Raw genomic sequence first — 23,692 nt, 5'->3', positions numbered from 1 at the left:
TGAGAATCTCCTAAGTTACACTTATATATATGTATCATGGAGAGCGAAGGGTAGTGGGAATCTCCTACTCCTATGGTATCTCTAATTCGTACGGCTATATGCATTAGGGCCCGTTAATGGGATTATAGAGGACACATAGATCCCGTGTGTGGTTCTAGGATGGTTAAGATACACATACCTAGGTTAATGGTTTGATCCATTCTAAAACTAATTCCTTTTCCCGATGTGGATTGTATATGTATATATTTATTGATACATGTGTATATGGTGGTTTGTTTGGTTTTAAAGGTTGGCATTGCTATATCCTTATCCTGAGTACTTGCTAGAATTCACCCGCTAACCCATCTTTAAGTGACTATACCTTAGACAATGCAGGAACCAACCATTCTACTCCTCCTGCTTAGTGATAAAATTTAGGATCAGCTATTCGATTGATATGGCGAGCTTTCATACTCCGAAAGGCTCCATTTCATATCGTGAACATCTTTTCATACTTTGGTTATTTTATGAATATTGGTTTTGGGTATGGTTAGGGGCATGTCCCAATTAGATATTATTTTTTCTTTTGATTAGAGGCTTTATGGAACTACTATGGGTTGGAATGGGTGGTGTCGGTAGTGGTGTTAGCCTTGGTATTGGCATTGGTATTAGGGCTGATATAGTTTGACTGAATTTATAATTATTCCATTTTTTATATTATGTTATGGATAGAAACTTAATTTTTATATTGATTTGGTTATGGTTGTTGGTTGGTATTGGATGGTTGGACTTGTTTGGGTTAGTCATGGTTAGAGACGTATCCCAGAGTTTGGAATTATAATAATACGTTATCTTTTTATATACTTGAACTTCCTTCGACACAGGGTTTATCCTAGTTGGTTGGGTTGGGTATTAGGGGTGGTCTTCGATCTCGAAAGGACTTGAGATGCCCATTACGACATAGCTTCGATTTGGGTCATGTCAAGTTTTTATCAAAGCTCTAGGTTCATGGTCAATTGGGAGTCCACAAAGCCATATCAAGTAGAGTCTCTTTTAAGAATATGTAGCGCACCACACTCATAAGGGAGAGGCTACAAGGAATTTAGGAGTGTTTCTCCTTCTTTTGTTCTATTTCAAGATGCAAGGTCTAAGGTCCTTTCTAATTCCTATTTGTTCGCCTTTTAGATTATGCCTCGATGATCTAAAGCTCACGCAAACTCTTCTGTCCCAACTAGGGACTATGTTGATAGGACATGTCCTACTCAGGGGATCCATACTCGGTCTTGGGGTCCAGACCTTGATTATTCTGGAGTTCCACCAGTTCTTTCTATTCCTCCTTAGGCAGATGTGACAAATGTGGAGTTTCGTCCATTAGTTCATATGATTGCTCAGTTGGTGGCTACTTAGGTTGAGCGAGGTACATTTACTATCCCATCCTCTAATTCCACAAGGGTGGTCCAGTTCATGAATATGGGTCCCCCAACCTTTACTTGTGTTAAGGTGAAGGAGGAACATTAGGGTTTTCTGAACAAGATGGAAAAGATATGCAGGATTATGGATGCCACAAATATGGAAATGGTGGATTTTGCAACTTACCAGTTCAAGGATATGGTGTACCATGGTATGAGGAATAGGAATAGGTGAGGGTTAAGGTTGATAAGTCTTTTCTATAGGAGACTTTCTCGAATACATTTATAGATCACTTCTTTCCCTAGGAGCCGAGGGAAGCGAAAATAGAAGAATTTGTTAATCTGACATAGAGGAAGATATTGGTCAAGGAGTATGCCTTGAAGTTTCACCAGTTGTCTGGGTATGCTCTAGAAATGGTTGCTGATATGAGGGACAGAATAAGGAAGTTTGCCTCAAGACAGTCTCGTGAGTTGATCTTTGAAAGCAAGACTACATTGCTAATCAAGACATGGATATTTTAGGTTGATTTTTCATATGCAACAAGTGGAAGAGGAAAAGAAAAATCAGGTTGAGATAGGGGAATGGCAGGGTAAAATATCCAGGTTCTCTGAGTAGGGTGGTCAACAACAAAGTGGGAGGGATTGTAACACCCTATATTTTTAGGCTAGACTTTGAAACATTGTTATTACGTGTGTTAACTCTAATTCCATGAATTTTTTTAATACACATGCCATTATCTTTATCTTAGTGTGAGAAGTGATTTCGAGGTCAAAAATATTTATAAGAATCACTTAGAACAAAGTTGAGCTAAGATCCTTTAATTCATCCAACGTTTGATATTCAATTCTACAAGGGTATACTTTGAACTTGTATAACATTTTATATACATAGAATTTTTCATCTCAAGACGTACAAAATTGTAGATGATTGAGTCAGCTTTCCAGCAATACCAATTTCACCTTAATCAAATACCTGAGAGAAAAGTAATAGCCATTTTCGTGAGAGAGGCAATGAAGGTGCGCGATTAGCCTGCGACGCATGCTCCATCGCTGCCACTATTTTATATCTTTTGGATTCCATATTTGTAAGGGTATTTGGGTCTTTTACATTCACCCAATGGGTCCATAACATGGTATTTAGGGTTCCAAAAGTCAGAATTTGCCCTTTTATTCACAAATCATCTCAAAAGAAACCATTCTTTCTCAATAACAAAACCCTAGCCTCTACAAGATTCAAGCCCTTCCTGCAAGAAAATCAAGAACTCAAGTGTTCCAATATAAGAAGGTTTTCAAGAAAGTTGTTCTCTTTTAAGATTTAAGTTTCAAGGTATGTTAGATGTCCATCTATCGGCCCTTTACACCCATGGAGACCAAGTAGCCAATTTCAAGTTTTAAAGCTATGGTGTTCACATGTTATCATAAATTTTACCCATAAATTTCCATTAATCTCAATTTTATATCACGTTTATATGCAATTGTTGTTGTTATTAAACCATATAAGTTTTGAATTTTTCTTGTTTGTTGATTTAAGCCTTAATTGGTGATTTTAGTATTGAATCATGCTATCTTTACATTTTAAAACTATTCCCATGCTTAAGCCATGAATTACAAGTGTTTGATGAAATACCCATGAGAATGAGTTTTGAATAAATGCTTACATGTCACCTCTTCAAGGTTTTAGTATGATCTTATTGTGATCGTTATCGAGTCTTAGGGTTTGAATACCTAAAACATAGCTACTTACCTAGTTTTCAGTATCTACAGAATGGTTTCAGAATAGTTATGAGCATTATTAGTTCAATCAGTTACCATAAATAGTAAAGCATAGTTCAATCCAATATCCAATGTCTGTCAGTTGGAAGTATGATTTAGCACCGAGCGAATCCAAGGATGGAGGATCACCTGCCAGTTGAGGGTGTGACCTTTAGTAGCAGTCCCTATATTCCAGAACTACATAGCCAGCATAGGTTGAGATGTTAACCTACTAGTTGAGGGTTGACATACATCTCACTAGAGCAGCTGCCAGTAGAGGGTGACTCTTTAGTCCTTTGGGACTTCACTTTAATGGATCCACGCAACCATGTTTTAGTACCCATGGCATGATACTGACACTTTTCCATCTAGGGTAATAGGTTGGACCCCAATTAGCTTAATAGGTGCATGTCGATTAGATGATAGCTCCCACAGTATCAGTCCAATATTTAGCACAGAGTTTAATTTCAGCTGCTTTACCAAAGCATACAGTTATCAGCTATTTAGTATCAGTATTTTAGTATTTCAGTTTACAGACTATTTCAAAATCACGTTATATGCTTGGTCATGCATACTCAAATTTTACAATTTTCATATATCTATGCATCAGTTATCTCATGCTATTAAACTAGTTAGTTATTAGTATTGCTTTGTCAGATTTCAGTATTTCCATGCATATTTGTTATTACTATTTTCAAGAACAGTTATCCCATGCATATCAGCCTAACCTCATCTCCCATACTAGTAAATTCAAAGTACTGATCGCATACTCGTTTCTTACGCTATGATGTTTAATATCATAAGTTTGGATGGTCAGTTTTGTGACCCCGCTTAGACAGATTAGAGGATCAGTAGTGGCAATGGTGAGTCCTTATCTTTTGAGGACATGATTTTTTTATTTCAGTTTATCTTATTAGTTTAGTATTTCTATTCGATCGGAGTTAGTTGGGGGTTTGTCCCATTACCTGTACAATTAGTCAGTTAGAGGCTTTTCAGATACTTTCAGATATTCAGTCAGTTTGTCATTATTTTTATAAGTTTTTAGATGGTTATTTCCAGACAATTATAGTATTTAAAACTTATGGAATTTTTAGTTTTATTTTGCATATACGTATCTTTTGTTATTAGTTTTATTCAGTGCTCATAGAAGGTACCAATTCATGGGTTAGATTGTGGTTACTTGTGACCGTAAGCATCGTGTGGCATCCTGGGTGTACTACTGGGGCATTATAAACTCTGTATCAGAGACAGGTTTTAAGGTTTCCTAGGTAGTCTGAAAGCTGCGTTGAGTAGAGTCTTGTGCATGGGTGTCAAGCATGCCACACTTATGGACAAGAGGCTTTGAAACATTTTAGGAAAAGTTTCCCTTCTTTTATGTCTCAGATCGTGCTATAGAAAGGTTCTCTAAGAATCTTATGTAGATTCTCATCATGCTCCACTCGTGTCAACCTTGCCCTACTTTTAAGGTAACAGAAATAGTGAAGCTTAAATTCTTATAGATAGAGATTTCTCAGACTGCCCCTGCAGACAGTTGTGGGATTGCACATAGGCTCAAAAGTATCCCATTGATTCTATTATGTTCCAAAGTCTAAAACATTTTATTCATGATCATGAAAACTCATACACTAATCCAAAGTCAGATGTGTGTTTACATTTTTTCTCAGAATCCTATGATAGCATATGACCTAGAGCTTGAAGTATGAATCCAGAACTTTAGAAGCAATAAAATGGGAATAGTATTATCTAAATTTAGTAGATTTTGCATTCATAGGGCAAGTTATATGAAAAGTGAATCAGAAGGTTTGAAATAGTATATGCAAGAAAATAATTTAAGTTTGTTGATTAAAAAGTATATGTTATTGGTGTAATGGTAATCCTATGGTGTAGGGAATATATAAGTTTTGATATGTGATAATTATAGGCTATAATAAAAGTAGTATGGTTCATTTAAGGTTTGCGGATATCCATATTAAGTGTTAGAATCTAATTGTGAATCTTCAGGGATTGAACATATAGAAAGAAGAGTTGGAAATTCTAAGTTAGTCAGTGTTTAAGATATTATATGATGATTGTTGTAGCTGTAGAAGGCTAAGAGTTGTACATCAGGAGATATTACTAGCAGTGGGCCTTACATTACATTATTAGGTGTAGTCTTTAAGGGTAAGTATAGTATTTATGTGCATAGTTATGCCTCAGACTTTAGAGTAAAGTAGTGACAGTTTAGTTTATTGATTAAATAGTTCACAGACTTAAAATGATGGCTTTAACCTAAGGGGGAGATGGTAGAACCAGTAACGATCTTAGATCCTAGTAGTGATGCTAGTATAGGTAGAAAAGCAGTAGGAGAGGATGATGCCAAACCCGTTCTTATCTTATTATAAGGTTTTCCAGTTATCACGCATTCTACTCATGCCCTACATGTCAGGTCCATGATCATAGTTCATGTTTATGTAGTTTTCATAGAATTATGTACACTTCCAGATCCTTGTATGAGGAGTTTCAGTTCACTCTATAGTAAGAATCATATTCCATAAATTTAAAACTCCACACTCAGGTCATGCAGCTCATGACTCATGTATTCATGTTTTATCGTATGTTCAGTTCCATGTACTCATGCTACACTTTTAGTGATCATCAAAATTTAAATTTATGTTATGTATGTCCATAGTTCAGACCTCTTTGATGAATTTATGTCATTGATGCTCTATTCTTTAGGCCTCAGTTTAGTGTCAAAGTTATTCTTAGTTGCTTCAGGTCCTCTTGTCCTAACCTTTCAGTGACCTCCCCTTATGAAATGATAGTAGTGATGAGCAATTTCTATTTGGGAGAGAGTAAACATTTCTTATTGCAAAAACTCATTGCAGCTACTATTACATGTTAAAAGGGGTCCAAGACTTAGAAAATTTCACTAAGTGTTGGGACTTAGTCATTTCTAAAGATCCCAAACTTTGATCATTTTATTTTTGACCTTCCCGACATCGGAACATTAATTTTTAAGTTGATACATGATCGGGATGGTCAATAGTATATCTCAGGTGAGTTTTGGATTTTTTGGACCAGCGTAAGGGTGTGTTTGGACTTCCTAAATAGTAGAAGCACCAAGATAAGTCCACGTCACACACCCTAGTCCACTGGTAGGGGTTCCCGCGGCACGTTCTCTATCGCGGCCTCCTTAATTTCCATCCTTCAATCATGTCATGGTTAGTTGAAATTTTATATATTTCTTGGGGTATTGTATGGAGGTTGTTAATAATTGAGTTTGGAGGATATGAGGAATACTATTTTATGGGTGTTTGTTTAGAAGGGCATAGGTGGTTACAAAGATAGGATTGAATGTCATGTCTTTATATATGTGGATGAATGCATTTTGCGTAAGTAAATGTCTAGTAAGAGGTTGAATGTAGCTACTGAAGTGGTAATAATTATTCATAAGGTAAGAAGTTGCAAAAATACAGGGTGTATTGAATTCATGATTTTGATTAGTATTACATTGTTATCTGTCCATTTTTTAGGTTTGAGTAGGATTGAACATAGTTAGAGAATTTAGTTCCACTCAGACTTCAGTAGGTAGAGTTATCAGTACTCATGTCAATATCCTTAGTAGCCTCAGGTGAAGTGCAGGATTAAGGTGGAAAGAATAGTTGATGGAGTATTCGAGGGTATGTCTAAGCTTGAAAACAACAGTTACATGGTCAAAGGTATAGAAATTCTATCCTAGCTTATGTTTCATAGGCCTATGTTTCATGTTACAAAATTCTAGCCATTTTACGACTTCTTCTTAGATATCTTATTCAGATTGTACCTAAGATCCTCTTTTCTCTAATTCTACTAGAACTTCTTAGAAAGAGAGTTAAAGGAATGCTCTAGTTGAATATAAGTTTTCAGTGCAAATTAGTCCATAAAGCCAACAATCCAGTCTAGCAGTTAGACGAACAAGTTCCTATTATTTTTCCGATCTAGCCTTACTATCTAAAGTTTCATGAATATAGCTATTCCATGAAGTAAAATATTTGCATCCATGTAAATTGCAAATTCAGCTCAGTTCATGCATTATGCATCAGTTTTAGATTCCAGATATTCAGTCATGATTTAGTTCATCAGTGTTCCATGCACCTTCTCAGTTTTTCCTTAGTATTTCAGCCAAGTCAGTATCATTCTGGAGATGAACTATCCCCTGGGGGGGAGGTGTTATTGTACCCCAGAGTTTTTCATGTACTAAATCTCTCATGTTTACTTCATGAAACCTAATCCAACTTGAGGAAATGGTTACTCATAAGTTAAATCTCTCATTTCTATATCATCCTTATAACCATTCTCATGTCACTGCATGTGTTCGACAAATCAGTTCAGTTCATGTATACTCAGACTCAGTTATGCAGTATATGTTCCAGGTTATGTTCCAAGTCATGCATGTTAAGAGTATGATCTTAGTTGCCTAAGTACTCTCTGTCTAACTAGTCTTATTTAAGGATGAATGATTCCAAGGGGTAGATAATGTAACACCCTTTGAGTATCATTCTTATGTGTGTTAAATCTAATTCCATGAATTTATTTTAAATACATATGTCATTATCTTTATCCTAGTGTGAGTAGTGATTTCGAGGTAAAAAATGTTCATAAGAATCACTTAGAACAAAGTTGAGCTAAGATCCTTAGATTCATCCAAAGTTTGATATTTGATTTAACAAGGGTCTATTTTGAACGTGTATAACTTTTTATATACGTAGAATTTTGCATCTCAAGATGCACAAAATTTTAGATAATTGATTCAACTTTCCAGTAATACCAATTTCTCCTTAATCCGATACCCAAGAGAAAATTTATATCTATTTTCCTGAGAGAGGCAGTGAGGGCGCAAGATTAGCCCGCAATGCATGCTCCATTGCTTGCCCCTATTTTACAGATTTTGGATTCCACATTTTAAGGGTATTTGGGCCTTTTAACTTCACCCAATGGGTCCATAACATAGGATTTAGGGTCCCAAAAGTCAGAATTGGCCCCTTTACTCACAAGTCATCTCAAAAGAAACCATTCTCTCTGAAGAACAACACCTTAGCCTCTTCAAGATTCAAGCCTTTCCTTCAAGAAAACCAAGAACTTAAGTGTTCCAAAATAAGATAGTTTTCAAGAAAGTTGTTCTCTTACAAGATTTAAGTTTCAAGGTATGTTAGATGTTCATCTATGGGACCTTTTCAGCCATAGAGTCCAAGAACCCAATTTTAAGTTTTAAAGCAATGGCTTTTACATATTATAATGAATTTTACCCATGAATTTCCATGAATCTTGATTTTATATCATGTTTACATGCAATTGTTGTTGTTATTAAACCCTACACATTTTAAATGGTGCTTGTACGCTGATTTAATCCTTAATTAGTGATTTTAGTATTGAAATCATTCTATCTTTACATGTTAAAACTTTTTCCATGCTTTAGCCATGAATTACAAGTGTTCGATGAAATACCCAAGAGAATGAGTTTTGAGTAAATGCTTACATATTATCTCCTCAAGATTTTAGTGTGATCTTATTATGATCGTTATCGAGTCCTTGGGTTTGAATACCCGAAAGTTAGTTGCTTACCTAGTTTTTAGTATCTAAAGAATAGTTTTAAAATAGTTATGAGCATTATCAGTTCAATCTCTTACCATAAACAGTAAAGCATAGTTCATTCCAATATCCAGTGTCTTTTAGTTGGGAGTAGGATTTAACACTGAGCAAACCTAGGGACGGGGGTTCACCTTCTAGTTGAGGGTGTGACCATTAGTAGAATTCCCTGCATTCCTGAACTACATAGCCAACATAGGTTGAGATGTCAACCTACCAGTTGAGGGTTGACTCATATCTCACTAGAGCACCTTCCTATAGAGGGTGACTCTTTAGTCCTTCGGGACTTTACTTTAGTGGATTTATGCAGCCATGTGTTAGTACTCGTGGTACGATACTACACCCTTTTAACTAGGGTCACAAGTTGGACCCCAATTAGCTTAATTGATGCTTGCCGGTTAGATAATAGCTCCTACAATCTCTGTCCAGTATTCAGCACAGTGTTTAGTTTCAGGTTTGCTTGACCATAGCATACAGTTATCAATTGTTCAGTATTAGTATTTCAATATTTCAGCTTATAGTCTATTTCAGAATCACATTATATGCTTGGTCATGCATACTCAGATGTTACATTTTTCATGTATCTATGCATAAATTATCTTATGCTATTCATCTAGTTAGTTGTTAGTATTGCTCAGTCAAATTTCAGTATTTCGACATATGTCTGTTATTACTATTTTTATCCACTTTTAGCCCGTGCATATCAACCTAACCTCATCTGGCATACCAGTATATTCAAAGTACTAATTTTATACTTATTTCTTGCGATATGATGTTTAATATCATAGGTTTGGATGCATAGTTTCTTGAACACACTTAGACAGATCAAATTATCAGCAATAGTAGTGGTGAGTTCTCATATTTTAAGGACATGATTTCTTAGTTTCAGTATATCTTAGTAGTTCAGCATTTCTATTCATTTAGAGTTAGTTGGGGGTTTGTCCCATCAGCTCTGCAGTCGGTCAGTTAGAGGCTTTTTAGACACTCTCAGACAGTCAGTCAGTTTGTTATTATTTTTATCAGTTTTCAAATGGTTGTTTCTAGATAATTTTTTTTAGGCTTATAATTTCAGAGATACTTTAGTGTTTAAACCTTATGGCGCTTTTAGTTTTTTCTGTATATGTGTATCTTTTGTCGGTTTAATTTAGTGCTCAAGCAGGTACCAGTTCTTGGTTTAGCTTGTAGTCAGTTGTGATTGTAAACACCGTGTAGAGTCTAGGGTGTTAAAAGCTTAGTATCAGAGATAGTTTTTAAAGTGTCCTAGGGAGTCTGAAAGCCTCGTTGAGTAGAGTATTGTGTAGGGGCGTGGAGCCCGCCACACTTATGTACAAGAGGCTACGAGATATTTTAGGAATAGTTTCCATTCTTTCATGTCTCTAAGAATCTTATGTAGATTCTCATCATGCTCTAATCATGTCAACCTTACCTTACTTTCAAGGTAACAAAAATAGTTAAGCTCAAATTCCTACTGATAGATCTTTCTCAGCCAGTCCCCGCAGATAGTTGTGGGATTGCACACAGGCTCAAAAGTATTCGATCGATTTTTTTATGTTCCAAAGTCTTACAGATTTCATTCATGATCATGAAAACTCGTACACTAATCTAAAGTCAGATGTGTGTTTACATTCCTTCTCAAAATCCTATGATAGCATATGACCTAGAGTTAAAATTATGAATCCAAAAGTTTAGCAGCATTAAAATAGGGATAATGTTATCTGAATTCAGTAGATTTTGCATTCATGGGGCTAGTTATACGAAAGATGAATCAGTAGGCTCAAAATTGTGTATGCAAGAAAAGAATTTAAGTTTGTTGATTTGTAAGTATATGTTGTTGGTGTAATGGTAATTCCCATGGTGTAGGGAAAATATAATTTTAGATATGTGATAATTTTAGGCTATGATGAAATTAGTATGGTTCATTGAAGGTTTGGGAATATCTATGTTACGTGTTAGAATTTAAGTTTGAATCTTTGAGGATTGAAAAATAGAAAGAAGAGTTGAAAATTCTAAGTTAGTCAATGTTTAAGTTGTTATATGATGATTGTTGTGGCTGTAGAAGGCTAAGAGTTGTACATCAGAAGAAAGTACTAGCAGTGGCCTTACATTATCAGGTGTAGTCTTTAAGGGTGAGTATAGTATTTATGTGCATAGTTATGCCTCAGACTCTAAAGTAGTGATAGTTCAGTTTATTGATTAAATAGTTCATAGACTTAGAATGATGACTTTAAGCTAATGGGGAGATGATAGAACCAGTAAATAGGTCAGGCTCTTAAATCCTAGTAGTGATGCTAGTATGGGTAGAAAAGAAGTAGGAGAGGATGATGCCGAACCCATTTTTTTCCATCGTAAGGTTTTTCAGTTATCACGATATATACTTATGCCTTGCATGTCAGTTCCATGATCATAATTCATGTTTATGTAGTTTTCGTAGAATTATGTACATTTCCAGATCCTTGTATAAGGAGTTCCAGTTCACTCAGCAGCATATTCCATGAAGTAAGAAACTCCAAACTGTAACACCCCATAAAAGTCGTGCATGGATTAGCTTTTAATAGAGTGTTCTTAGACTTAAAAACTTGAAAATTTTTCTAAGTGTAACTTAGAGTCATTTTAGCTGACAATCTTTGGGATACAACTTTTCAACCTTTCTGACCTCCATTTTTAGATTTTCAAGTTGCGTTATGATCGAAAAATCTCATAGTACATCTCGGATAAGTTTTCAGAATTTTTTGGAATGCATAAGGCTGCATTTGGATTTCAAAACAGTAGAAAAACGCATAGCCTGTTGCCCATTTTCAGCATTTCAGGGTCAACTTCAAACGATCATAACTCTCTGAATATAATGAACTGGGAGAGCTGCTACCTATCAAATGAAATATCTTTGAGTTTTCTTTCTAATACAACTGGTTTCATCCAAATCCAACATTTGAGTAAGGATTTATACCCGTTTTACCTATCAGTTTGTCAATTGAGGGACAGTTTTGACTTTGTTTGTTTTCTTAGGGGCATTTTAGTCATTTTACCTCACCCAAATTTCATCTATAACACCAGATTTAGCCCCTAATTCATCAAAATATAATCCTTTTCTCAAAATTTCTCTCAAGAACACCCCTTAGGGTTCCAAACAAAAATCCCAAATAACTTAAGATTCAACTGTGGGTTTTGAAAGACAATTAGAGATTTGGAATCCCCACATTGTAGGCTTCAAGGATCATCCCTCAATTTCTTAAATAGAGGTACGTGGGGTTTTCCTAAAATCTCATGGGCAGAAAAATCATGTTTTAGAATGGGGTTTTTTAATCTATGTATATGTTCATGTATTAAATGTTTGAACATAATTGTTTTGGTCTTTTGACCTTTCCCAAAGTGATTTGAGAATATGAATTTATGAAAACATGTATTTAAGAATGAATTCTTGTTGAGAGCATAATTTTTGGTGAATTCCCTCTTATTATGAATTTTCAAATTTCTCATAACATATGAATTGTTTTGCAATGCATCCTTGAAAAACACTATATGAAATGATTGAACTCTTGTTATGATTTAAAGGTGGTTTTAAATCACTAAAGAGGGAATCTAGCATGAATTTTTAATGTTCATAATGTATGTAATGAAAGAGTGCATGGATTTGCTAAAGGCACTAGACCACCATATGTTGATGAAGTTTTTGCATGATTTTGACTTGAGTTTCGAAACATGAAATCTTCTATATCAGTTGCATGTTTTTGGTTGCCTAAATTATGCTTTAAATGAAAGATTTAGCTTAATGTATTATGGCTCAGAAATAATGACTTTCAAGTCTTGGTATGACGATGTCAATTCAGACCAATGCCATATCAGACTCAGACTAATAGACATTTCATACTATCATGATTTTAGATATTTAGAATGTTGCATGTACAGAAAAGGTTAAAAATAGGCATACAAAGATGTTAGGTGGTTTCCTAAAGAGGGCTTAAGTTCAAGCAACTCATTGCCTAAAATCGTGGTTTGCCGACCAGGGTATATTATTATACGCTGACTTAAGTGTCGTGTGGCGTATCAGATTCAAGAACTCCAACCCTTGTGGCATACTCAGGTTGGAGGCTTCCCCATCGATTCAATGGTGGATTCCATATCGACCGTGGAATATCAGACTTGTAGGGGATACCACCTAACTCAGAAGTCATACACAGATCAAAATTTGAAAGTTACAGATAAGTTATATGTTTTCAGAAAGTGCCCATGTGTTTTCAGAAGCTATTTTATACGTGATGTGTTGATGAAAATTGCTCTTATCATATATATGTTCAAATACTTTATTTTGAATTGCTTCGCCTGACAGTACATTTATACTGACCCCTCCTTCTTCCAGGTTTTGAGACAGTCTAGGGGTCCGGATAAAAAGTAGATATTTCAGATTGCAGAGCAGATTGTGCAGGGTTGAGCCTTCTATATTCTAGAAGGCCTGTTTACTTTAAGATATTTATCTTTAGTCATGTTTTGGTCTACTGGGGGCCTTGTCCCAGTTTTTAGATAGTTTTGTTTAGTTCATAGTTGAGATTTCGTAGACTGAGTCAGACATTATTATTATCCAGATATATTTTGGATTTCAATTTTTCAATATTATGATCACATTCAGACTGACCATATTTCCTATTATATTTCTATTTCTGTATTATCTTTTATTATATGAATGTTGTGCATGATTACCAGATAGATAGAGGGCATCCCGGGCCTTCACGGTTTGGGAATGCTTGTCACGGCCAGGGCCCTAGTTCGGGTCCTGACAAACTTGGTGTCAAAGCAAGGTTCATGGTCCCAGGGTTTCTGCAAAATTGCATCGGGTAGAGTCTTGTTTATGGGTGTGTAGCACGCTACACTTATAAGCTGGAGGCTACTAGGTGTTTAGGAATGTCTCTCTTTCTTCATGTTCTAGTTCGTGCAATAGAGTCAGAATGTTCCTCTTTCATGCTCTATTTCGTGTTATGGTATCGCCCATATGAAAGTAAAAAGTCATCCTAAATTCTTTACTTACTCTGATGTCCTCAGATATATCTCATTATTGAGGTGATTCAAGTGCAGAAGTTTAGAGTCTAAATGGTATGGTTCTTTCTGATTGAACCATGTAAGAGTTGAAATTTGTGCAAGGACTTGAGAAGAGTCCATTAGTGCTTCAATGTGCATTGATTCCGATGTAAACATTGATCTTGATGGAATCGTGCTTTTCAGATTGAGGTATTAATTGCATTTAGTCCTCTTCAAATTTATGTTACAAATGTCTTGCTTAAGGGGGGATGATGTGTAGTAGAATGTTGGAACTGTATTTCCACCCGAATAGTAGTATACGTCAAAGTGTTGTTGTCATGATCTATTAGTATAATTAGACCAAGAAGTTGGTGATGTGAAGTCACAAAGTTAGAAGTCAGAGTGAGGGTAACTTTTGTGTAAATGAATATTTTAGTTGAATAACCGATGTTTGAGAATGATTTATTCTCCTTATGGTGATATACTAATGTGGTAACTAGTAGCATGTGTGGATGGTATGGTAGTTCGTGGAGGAAGTGTTTGGCTTCGATTTTATTTATATAGAGTAAGATGTGTATTCTTAGTTCATTGGATATTGCGTATTAAATTTTTATCTCATGTAATCTTGTCATCAAGGTGTTGTTGAAAAAAAATAAAGTTTAGTGAAGCCATGTGGGGCTCTCGATTCACTAGCATAGTTGACTTGTTATTCATCTAATTTTCTTGTTCAAAATACAAAATCAAAGTCTAGTGAAGCCTTGTGAGACCTATTTCGATTCACTAGAAACTTGTTATCCAACTTGTTGTTCTTGTGTTGGTTTAATATATGTATAGCTGAGTTTTTTTGCATGAGATTGAGTTGGTAAAGAGGTGATTCGTCCTTGTGTGTTAGTTTAGTAAAAGGTAGGGAACGAGTTGTTAGTTAGGGTGATTTGTCGGTTGCTTGAAGTGTGAAAATGGCTATATTAGCCAGTAAGTTGCAAGTATAGACTCATGGTTTTTTGTGGAATTTAAAGGTAGTCTAAATGTATGCTTGGGTAAGTAAGCGTGATGTGAGAAGCCATATAAGTAGATAAGATTGTATGGGGTTATAGTATAAGATTAATGTCGATCATGTCTATTATGTGACTTTACCCCTTGACCTTCTTTTCCTTGGTAGTTGTAAACTAGTACTACTTGTGAGAAGGTATGTAGTAGATTTTAGAGTTATAGTAGTAATTTCATAAAGGTGCTTTGGTCGTGGATAGTATCTAGATAAAATCAGGTATTTGGGGTAGAATGTCCCAATTTGATGGACTAGTAAATTATGTTGTATTCTTCATGGGTGGTATTTACAGAATAAAACAAGTATGAGCTGATGCCTATGATGCCTTACAACATGTATTTATAGTACCTAAAAGTCCCTAAGTCAGCAAGGTACAAGAATGCAAGCTATACAATTATCAACTACAAGATGAAAATCTGAAAAATCCTGCACATGCATGCTGAAATTTCTGCACATGCATGCCAACCTTTGTGGACCTTTTAAAGCTGAAAAATCTGCACTTTCATACCAGCCTGTGTGAACTTCCTAAAGTCTAATAAATGTTCTTCCAGCCTATTTTGACCATCTAGAAGGTTCTGGAACGTTGGCAGCAATGCGGGGCATTTATCGAAGCCCCGCCAAGCTCGAAAACATGCCCGAATTGTCCGAAACATGCCCAAAACGTGAGGAGTTTAATAGGTTGTGACATTGAGCGTCACAATGTGGTTGTAAAAATAGTGACTTAAGATTAATGATGTATGTTTTGTAATAATTATGTATAAGGTTGGGTTGTAAATCATGTTTAGCACTAGACAATAAGTTTGAACGATTAATGTCCATGAAGGTGGATGTGATGATTTCTTGATTAATGATACTAGTTTTATGGAAGTAATCTAATAGGATTAAATGGTATATGCAAGAGCCTAAGTTTATTTGATTCGTAGTGAAGTATGATGTTGCTTATATAATGTAGAAGTATGCCCAAGGTGATCTGAGGGTGCAGTATTTTCTAAGACTATTACACGTTTTGTGTGACGAGTGGTACCGTTGAGTTGCTAGGTGGAGAAAGACTAGTTAGATGGTATATGGTGTTATAAATAGCCAAGTTAAGGAGTTTTGATTAATAGTGTTGAGCTTTTTTTTATGATCTTGATTCCCATAGTAGAGAGATGTAAGTTTGGAGTCACGATATTGATAGGCTATGTCGGAAGTAGTATGATTCATTGAAGGCTTGGTGATATCCATGTTGAGTGCTAGATTCTAATTTTGAGTTTTTAAAGGTTGAACTAATAGAAATAAGAGTTAAAGCACTAGAGGGTGTGCACTCCGACTATGGGGATACTCATGAAGACCCGAAGTTAGTAAGTGTGCAAGTATTATATGATGACTGCTGGGTCTATAGAATGATAAAGTGTATCTCAGAAGGTAGTATTAATAGTGGGTTTTTCACTTTCAGGTGTAGTCATTTGGGTTAAGTTCCATGATATGCGTGTATAGTAGTTTTTCAGACTCCAGAGTGCAGTGAGTGTACTTCAGTTTAGAGTCTATTAAGGGATCTCCTAAACTTAATATGATGGCTTAAAGTTAAGGGGGAGATGATAGAGCGAATGACCAAGTCAGGCTTTCAGATTCTAGTCGTGATGTCATGATGATATAGAACGTCAGAAAGTGAGGGTGAGACTCAACCCATTCTTATCGCAGTATTTTTTTTCCAGTTATTCCAATATCTACTCATGCCTTACGTTTTAGTCCAATGATCAAAATTCATGTTCATGCTTATGTTAGAGAATCATGTACTCTTCAAGTTCCAAAATGAGAAGTTTCAGGTCATTTAGTAGTCGGAATCCCATTTCATAAGTTATGAACTCCAAATTGAGGTCATGTAGCTCATGACTCATGTACTCACGCTTTATAGTATGCTTGTTTTATATAAGACCATAATTGTGAAGTAAGATCTGGGGCCAAGTTTTTGATATATGTGATTTTTAGTGGAAATTTGTGTGTGTATGTTCTTAAGGTAGCGCATGGGAGTTATATTAATAGTGGTTTAGAGGATATGTGAAGTGTTTCTTCATGGGTGTTTGCCTTGAAGTTCATATGAGGTTATAAAGATAGGCTTGAATGACATGTTGGGATTTTAGTGAAGGGACGCAATATGCGCTAGTGAATCTATAGTAAGAGTTCAGAGTTAGTCATTAATGTGGGAATGCATGATATGCTTAGGGTGTGAACTTTAAAAAGATATGGAAGATTGAATCATATTGCTTAGACTAGTATCATGGTATGACATGTTGTATTTTTGTGACTTGGAGTTAGGCTTGATTGCAGTGAAAGGATTTAAGCTACTATATACATTGTAGAAAGAGCTATCAATGCCCATATGAGAATTATAAGTTGAATGGAATGAATATGATATTTAAGGGAAATAGTATAGTTAAGGGAGTATTAAAGAAGTGTGCTAATCTTGAAAAATAAGAAGTTGCATTGTCCAAGATCTTTTGCTCCATAATGCTACTAGAATTTCTGTAGACAGAGTGTTGAAGAGATACTCCCGTTGAATATAAGTTTCCGGTGTATTTCAGTTTAGCAGTCAGGCAGACAAGTTACTGTGGTTTTCCACCCTTTCACCCAATCCTGTTATCCGAAGTCTCAAGCATATGACCATCCCAATATATTTCATCCTAAGTTGTGAATGCAGTTCAGTCAAAGCATCATGTTTTAGATTAAGCTATTTAGTCGTGACTCAGTTCATAAGTGTTCAGTGTATAATCTTAAAATACTTCAGTTATTATAATACCCTGGTACGATCTAAGTCTTGATGCCCCATGATTCGTAATTGCATAAGTTATCACTTCTCAATTCAATATGTATGATTGGATCATGAACACTTCAAGGAAATCGTAAACTCTTAGCATGAATCAGCATCTTAAAGCAAGTAAGGGCAAGTCAACTCAAAATTCAGTTTCGTGATAGAAGTTTAAATGGTTCAGATCAGTTATATACTTTCTTAGAAGACATATCATGTTAGCGTCATTCTATACTTTTGAGCTTCAACATTTCCAATCCATCATTCGGGGATGAATTATCCCAAGGGGGAGATAATGTAACACCCCGTAAAAGTCGTGTATGGATTAGCCTTTAATAGAGAGCTCTTAGACTTAAAAACTTGAAAATTTTTCTAAGTGTAACTTACAGTCATTTTAGCTGGCAATCTTTGGGATACAACTTTTCAACCTTTACGACCTCCATTTTTAGATTTTCAAGTTGTGTTAAGATTGGACAAGCTAATAGTACATCTTAGATAAGTTTTGGAATTTTTTGGAATGCATAAGGCTGCGTTGGATTTCAAAATAGTAGCAAAACGCATAGCCTGCTGTCCAGTTTTCAGCATTTCAGGGTCAACTTCAAACGGTTATAACTCTTTGAATATAATGAACTGGGAGAGCTGCTACCTATCAAATGAAAGCTCTTTGATCTTTCTTTCCAATGCAACTGGTTCATCGAAATCCATCATCTGAGTAAGGAGTAATACCAGTTTTAATTCAGCCTATCAGTTTGCCAACTGAGGGATGGTTTCGACTTTCTTTGTTTTCTTAGGGGCATTTTAGTCATTTCACTCACCCAAGTTTCGTTAGCCCCCAATTCATCAAAATATAATCCTTTTCTCAATTTTTCTCTCAAGAACACCCCTTAGGGTTTCAAACAAAAATCCCAAATAACTCAAGATTCAATCGTGGGTTTTGGAAGATAATTAGAGATTTGGAATCCCCACATTGTAGGCTTTAAGGATCATCCCTCAATTTCTTAAATAGAGGTACGCGGGGTTTTCTTAAAATCTTATGGGCATAGAAAAGTCATGTTTTAGAATAGGGTTTTTGAATCTATGTATATATTCATGTATTAAATGTTTTAACATTATTGTTTTGGTCTTTTGACCTTTCCCAAAGTGATTTGAGAATACGAATGTATGAAACCATGTATTTAAGAATGAATTCTTATTGAGAGCATGATTTTCGGTGAATTCCCTCTTATTATGAATTTTTCAGATTTCTCATAGCATATGAATTATTTGCCGTAAATCCTTGAAAAGAACTATATGAAATGATTGAACTCTTGTTATGATTTAAAGGTGGTTTTAAATCACTAAAGAGGAAATCTAGCATGAATACTTAATGTTCATAATGCATGTAATGAAAGAGTGCATAGACTTGCTAAAGGCACTAGACCACCATATGTTGATGAAGTTTTTGCATGATTTTGACTTGAGTTTCTAAACACGAAATCTTCTATATCAGTTGCATGTTTTTGGTGGCCTAAATTATGCTTTAAATGAAATATTTAGCTTAATATATTATGGATCAGAAATCATGACTTGCAAGTCTTGGTATGATGATACCAATTTAGACCAATGCCGTATCGGACTCAGACTAATAGACATTTTAGACTATCATAATTATAGATATTCAGAATGTTGCATGTACAGAAAAGGTTAAAAATGGGCATACAAAGATGTTACGTAGTTCCCTGAAGAGGGCCTGAGTTCAATCAACTCATTTCCTAAAACCATGGTTTGCTAACCCGGGTATATTATTATACACTGACTTAAGTGTCGTGTGGCGTATTAGATTTAGGAACTCCAACCCTTGCGGCATACTCAGGTTGGAGGCTTTCCCGCCGAGTCAATGGCGGATTCCATACCGCCCACGGTATATCAGACTTTTAGGGGACACCACCTAACTCTAAAGTAATACACAGATCAGAATTTGAAAGTTACAGACAGGTTATATGTTTTCAGAAAGTGCCCATGTGTTTTCAGAAGCTATTTTATACGTGATGTGTTGATGAAAATTGTTCTCGTCTATTATATATATGTTCAAATACTTTATTTTGGATTGATTTGCGTGCCAGTACATTTGTGCTGACCCTCCTCCTTCCAGGTTTTGAGACATTTTAGGGGTCCAGATAAACAATAGATATTTCAGATCGCAGAGCAGATTGTGTAGGGGTGAGCCTTCTATATTCTAAAAGGCCTGTTTACTTTCAGATATTTATCTTTAGTCATGTTTTGGTCTACTGGGGGCCTTGTCCCAGTTTTTAGATAGTTTTGTTTAGTTCATAGTAGAGATTTCGCTAACTGAGTCAGACATTATTATTATCTAGATATATTTTGGATTTCAATTTTTTAGTATTATGATCACATTCAGACTGTCCATGTTTCCGTGTTAGATTTCTATTTCCACATTATCTTTTATTATATGAATGTTGTGCATGATTACCAGATAGACAGAGGGCATCCTGGGCCTTCACGGTTTGGGAATGCTCATCACGGCCAGGGCCCCGATTCAGGTCGTGGCACAAACTCAGGTCATGCAGCTCATGACTCATGTATTCATATTTTATAGTATGTTCAGTTCCATGTACTCATGCTATTCTTTTAAAGATCATCAAAATTTAGATTTATGTTATGTATGTCCATAGTTCTGACCTCTTTGATGAATTCATGTCATTGATGCTTTATTCTTCAGGCCTTAGTTTAGTGTCAAAATTATTCTTTCATGCTTCAGGTCCTCTTGTCCTAACCTTTCAGTGACCTCTCCTTATTAAATGTTTGTAGTGATGAGCAATTACTATATGGGAGAGAGTAAATATTTCTTATTGCAAAAACTCATTGTAGCTTACTATAATATGTTAAAAGAGGTCTACGACTTAGAAAATTTTACTAAGTGTTGGGACTTAGTCATTTATAAAGGTCTCAAACTTTGATGATTTTATTTTCAACCTTCCCGACATAGGGACATTAATTTTAATTTGATATATGATCGGGATGGTAATAGTACATCTCAGGTGAGTTTCATAATTTTCAGACCAACGTAAGGGTGTGTTTGGACTTCCTCAATAGTAGCACCACTGGGATAAGCCCGCATCATGCACCCTAGTCTATTGTTAGGGGTGCCCACGGCATGTGATCCATCGCGGCCTTCTTAATTTCCATCCTTTAGTCATGTCATGGTTTGTTGAAATTTTGTATATTTCTTAGGGTAGTGTAAGGAGGTTGTTAATAATTTAGTTTGGAGGATATGAGGAATATTATTTTATGGGTATTTGTTTAGAAGGGCATATGTGGTTATGAAGATAGGCTTGAATGTCATGTCTGTATATATGTGGATGAATGCATTGTGCATTAGTAATTGTCTAGCAAAAGGTTGAATGTAGCTGCTGAAGTGGTAATAATTATTCATAAGGTGTGAATTTGCGACAATGAAAGGTGTATTGAATACATGATTTTGATTAGTATTACATTGTTATGTGTACATTTTTTAGGTTTGAGTAGGATTAAACATAGTTAGAGAATTTAGTTCAGCTCAGACTTTAGTAGGTAGAGTTATCAGTGTATATGTAATATCTTTAGTTGAAAATTCTAAGTTAGTCAGTGTTTAAGTTGTTATATGATGATTGTTCTGGCTATAGAAGGCTAAGAGTTATACATTAGAAGAAAGTACTAGCAGTGGTCCTTACATTATCAGGTGTAGTCTTTTAGGGTAAGTATAGTATTTATGTGCATGGTTATGCCTCAGACTTTAGAGTAAAGTAGTGACAGTTCAGTTTAGAGTTGTTGATTAAATGGTTTACTAACTTAGAATGATGGCTTTAAGATAAGGAGGAGATTGTAGAATCGGTAACCAGGTCATTCTCTTAGATCCTAGTATGATGCCAATATGGTTAGAAAAGCAGTAGGAGAGGATGATGCCAGACCCATTCTTATATCGGTGCAATGTTTTTTAGTTATCATGATGTCTACTTATGCCTTACATGTTAGTTCCATGATCATAGGTCATGTTCATGTACTTTCCATAGAATCATGTACGCTTCTAGATCCTTGTATGAGGAGTTCTAGTTCACTCAGCAGTAAGAATCATATTCCACGAATTTAGAAACTCCAAACTCAGGTCATGTAACTCATGACTCATGTATTCATATTTTATAGTTTTTCAGTTCCATGTACTCATGCTCCACTTTTAATGATCAGCGAAATTCAGATTTATGTCATGTATGTCCATAGTTCATACCTCTTTGATGAATTCATGTCATTAATGCTCTAGTTCTCAGGCCTCAGTTGAGTGTCAAAGTTATCTTCTCGTGATTTAGGTCCTTATTTTCTAACCTTTTAGTGACGAGCAATTTCTATATGGGTGAGAGTAAATGTTTCTTATTGACAAAACTCATTTCAGCTTACTATTACATATCTTACTAGTGCAGTTGCTAGTAGAGGATGACTTTTTAGTCCTTTAGGACTTCACTTTAGTGGATCCACACAGCCATGCTTTATTACCCATGGCACGGTACTGACACCTTCCAACTGGGGTCATAGGTTGGACCCCAATTAGCTCAATTGGGGCATGTCAGTTAGATGATAACTCCTATAGTCTTATATCATTATTCAACACAGAGCATTTTTAGGTTTCCTTGATCAAAGCATACAATTATCAGTTGTTCATTATCAGTATTTTAGTTTACAGACTATTTCAGAATCACGTTATATGCTTGGTTATGCATACTCAGATTTTACAGTATTCATATATCTATGCATCAGTTATCTCATGCTATTTAGCTAGTTAGTTATTAGTATTACTCAGTCAAATTTCAGTATTTTCACGCATTTTTGTTATTACTATTTTCAAGTATATTTAGCCAATGCATATCATTCTAACCTCATCTTGCATACCAGTATATTCAAAGTACTGTCTGCATACTCATTTCTTCCGCTATGATGTTTAATATCATAAGTTTGGATGCTCAGGTTCTTGATCGTGCTTAGACAAACCAGATTATCAGCAGCAGCAGTAGTGAGTCCTCATATTTTGAGGAAATGATTTCCTTATTTCAGTTTATCTTAGTAGTTCAGTATTTCTTTTCAGTTAGACTTAGTTGGGGGTTTTTCCTAGTTGCTCTACAGTCAATCAGTTACAGGTTTTTCAGATACTTTCAGACAGTTAGTCAATTTATCATTATTTTTATCATTTTTTAGATGGTTGTTTCCAGATAATTTTTTCAGGATTATATTCTCAGAGATGTTTTAGTATTTAGACTATATGGTGTTTTCAGTTTTGTTTCCGTATATGTGCATCTTTTGTTATCTGTTTTATTCAAAGCTCAAAATAGGTACTAGCTCATGGGTTAGTTTATGGTTACTTGTGATCGTAAATATCGTGCGACATCCAGGGTGTACTTCTAGGGCATTACAGGGATGGGGGTAAATGATCGAAGAAGAAGTGTGAGAGTTCTGGTTCTTTCTCCATAACTAGTACTCTTTTCCTGAAGCCATTAGGTGATAGGTATCAATAGGGTGACGACAACTTCAATGAATAAGGTACCTAATCTAAGGCTAGTGGGGCATAGTCGGCTTTATCCTATCCTTCTTGTAAGTTTTATGGTTGGTTATATTAGGGTTTTTGTGATGAGAGGAGGGACAGGTACTTTAAATCTTGTAAATAAGGACATATACTTAGATATTATCTGGTTGGTAAGGTTACTTTGGGATAAAATTAGGTTGCAGTTGCTTCTTCATCTACTCCTGCACCAAAGGATGCTGCTTCTGTATCTGTTTCTGCTCAGGCATCAACATAGGTCAGAATCGATTATATGCTCTTGTTACCTGATAGGAGTCCGAGGCATCGCCTGATATCGTGACCGGCACATTGCAACTCTTTTCTTATGACATGTATTACTTTCTTGATATGGGGTCCACTATTTCTTATGTGACCCCATATGTGGCTGTGTATTTTGTTTTGATCCCTAGGTTATTTTGGATCTTTTTTTTATTTCTACCTGGGTAGGTGACTTTGTTGTTGCTAAAAGAGTCTATAGGGTGTGTGTGGTATCTGTTGGTAGTAAGGAGACTTTGGTAGATTTGTATGAA

Source organism: Capsicum annuum, unplaced genomic scaffold (genome assembly GCF_002878395.1).
Source record: "Capsicum annuum cultivar UCD-10X-F1 unplaced genomic scaffold, UCD10Xv1.1 ctg1184, whole genome shotgun sequence".
Taxonomy (NCBI): Eukaryota; Viridiplantae; Streptophyta; class Magnoliopsida; order Solanales; family Solanaceae; genus Capsicum; species Capsicum annuum.
Note: the sequence above shows the minus strand (reverse complement) of the source record.